This window comes from Xenopus laevis, chromosome 3L (genome assembly GCF_017654675.1).
Source record: "Xenopus laevis strain J_2021 chromosome 3L, Xenopus_laevis_v10.1, whole genome shotgun sequence".
Classification (NCBI taxonomy): domain Eukaryota; kingdom Metazoa; phylum Chordata; class Amphibia; order Anura; family Pipidae; genus Xenopus; species Xenopus laevis.
Genome location: NC_054375.1, coordinates 160,840,072 through 160,843,281, shown reverse-complemented (window position 1 = coordinate 160,843,281; position 3,210 = coordinate 160,840,072).

Here is a 3,210-nt window from a genome sequence, read left to right as displayed (position 1 = left end):
GACAGAATTACATTGGGCACAGCCCAGACATGGGAAAGTCCCAAACTTTGGTTTTTGAAGAAACCGGGTATTTTGTGCTTTATTACTCCCTACATCTGCTTTCACTAGTCTATCTTTCAAGTTTTTTGCCCTTTTATATGCTAACATAGGTAGAGTCTGAAAACTAGGGACATCCGGTAAGCATGACTTTAATATGTGCCAGTGTCTGTGTATAATCTTACCAATGTGTTTACTCGCTGTATTAAAGTTACTTACAAAAGCCAATCTAGTGTCTGTTTGTTTGTTCTTTGGTGTATCTCCTTTTAACAAACTCTCTCTATTCTTCTGTTGTACTTTACCTAGGCTAGTGTTTAAGGTATCTCTACCATAGCCTCTTTGTAGGAATCTTCCTGACGTTGCCTCCATTTGAGCTTCACACTCTAGGGGATCACTGGTGATACGTTTCACCCTCGCAAATTGTGATATTGGAAGTGAGCGTTTCAATGCTTCTGGGTGAAAGTTTTCAAAATGCAGGAGATTATTCCTGTCAGTAGTCTTCCTATACAAACTGGTTTTGAGTTTGTCCCTATCCCTTGTAATCTGGACATCTCCTCATTGACCTATCATCTGCATTTAATCCAGTGGATCACTCTCTTCTGATGCAGATTCTCTATTCGCTTGGCATCTGTAACCAGGCTGCATCTTGGCTCTCTTCTTACCTCTCTAACTGATCATTTACTGTCTCCTATGATAACTAAACCTCATCTCCAGTTCCGCTTAATGTGGGGGTGTCGCAAGGCTCTGTACTTGGTCCACTGTTGTTCTCCCTGTACACTCTGTCTTTGGAAGATCTCATCCATTCATTTGGCTTCAATTATCATCTGTATGCTGATGTACCCAAATATATTTATCCACCCCTTCATTACCAGCTGAAACAGAGGCTCAGATCTCTAACTGCCTCCTGGTTATCACAAATTGGATGAACCAGCGCCACCTCAAACTCAACCTAACACTGAACTTATCATCTTCCCACCTAAGCCTGGTCCTACTCCCCTATTTACTATCTCTAGTGATGGCTCATTAACCCTGCCAACTCAGCTCGCTGTCTGGGGGGAATCTTTGACTCCTCTCTCTCCTTCTCTGATCATATTAACACCACTGTCAAAACCTGTCACTTTTTCTTATGCAATATTGCCAAAATCTGTCCCTTCCTTTCACCTGATACATCCAAGACGCTCATACATGCTCTCATCCTATCCCAACTAGATTACTGTAACCTTCTACTAACTGGCCTCCCTAACTGCCATCTCTCCCCTCTACAGTCTGTATTAAACACTGCTGCCAGAATTCTCCTCCTCTCATCCAAAAGGTACAGGCCCCTCCGCTGCTGAAGTCCTTATCATGGCTTCCTATAAAACAACTTATAAACTCCTCCTCATAACCTTCCCTTCATTCCTCTGCACCTCACTACATCTCATCTCTTGTCTCTCTATATGTTCCTGCCCGAAACCTCCGCTCCTCTCAGAGCAACCGCTTGGTTGTACCCCCCACTACTACTGCTGTTTCCCGTATCAAACCCTTCTCTCTTGTGACTCCTTATATTTGGAATGCCATTCCTAAATCTCTCTGGAGAGAATCCTCCTTCAGTGTTTTTATAACAAAACTCAAAGACTACCTCTGGGAGCACCTGGATAACAGCTGAACTGGCACTTATATAACAGTGTAACAAACTGTAACCCACAGCACCTTAATACCCCTCTGAATTGTGTCTGTATGTTACCCTCCCATTTAGACTGTAAGCTCTACGGGGTAGGGTCCTCTAGCCTTTTGTTTCCTTGACACTGAGCACTTAATCTGCATTGTAATTATATTTTATATTTATGTGAATTGTATTTCTAATAATGCACTTTGCCCTCAAGGAGCGCTTTACAAATAAAAATAAACATACATACATACATACATACATACATACATCCATCAATGAAACTTATAGTTGTTTTATTGGAGACCACTGTAAATTGTAGAGTACTTTCCATCTGATTTAAAAATTGATGAAAAAGGTCTAGGCTTTCATGTGGACCGTCCCAGATTAACTACAAATCATCGATATATCTCAAATGTAGGAAATATATTTGCGATATATCTCAAATGTAAAAAGATGAATGTTGTAAACCAGATTGTCCTTCATAAATGCCATATACAAATTAGCATATGTCGGGCCACATTACTGCCCATTGCTGTACCCCTCAATTGCATATAAAAGTATAAATGCATTTGAGTAATAAGTTCTGTTAAGAAAAAATTCAACCGCTGTAAATCCAGACTCATGTGTAATCGATGTATTTAGACTTGTAACATCAAAGCTAACAAGTGTAACTTCATGTTCTGGTAATGTGACTTCTTCAAGTAGTGTAAGTAAATGTGTTGTGTCCTTCACATACCAATTATCAAGGTATATTGCTATGGGAGACAATACTGAATCAGTACCTGCTACAATTGGACGCCAGGTGGTCTCGGAAGATTTTTATGTATTTTCGGTAAGGTGTAAAATACCGGTGTTATAGGGTTCTCTTTAATAAGGAAAGCTCTAAGATCCTCCCCTATGATACCACTCTCAAAGGCTGTAAGTTCTATATTCATAATACACTGTTGTATAGACACCAAAGGTTTTTCTTATATACCCTGGAATCCGACAGCTGGGACATTCTCTCATCAATATAGTATTCCTTTTTCATAATAACCAACGCTCCTCCCTTATCTGCTGGCTTAAAGAGCAGATTGTCATTATTTTTTAATTCCTGTAGGCATTTCCTCTCCTTAAATGTTAAATTAGTTTTAGTGCCCATCAGTGGATTATGTTTCATCCTTAATTTCAATTTATCTATATCTTTATTTACCAGTTTGATATAAGCCTCAACCACATTATCAGTAGTGGGGGGTATAAAATTACTTTTATTACTTTTATGACTTCTACATGAACTTGACAGGTTTTAGGTGGTGATCTATTGAATTCAAGTTATTTCCAGTGTAGGGGGATGATAATATTGGGTTACAATTCAGATTTCGAATCCAAGTTGGTAGTTTTAAACTCGAAATTGTGAGTTTTGACCAAAACAAACGAAAAACTCAAAATTTTCATTTACCATTCAAACCTTTGAAGATCTGCCCCTAAGTATATTTTTAACTATTTGTCTTTCTCCAGTCTGATGTTTATAACGTTATCTGGTTATT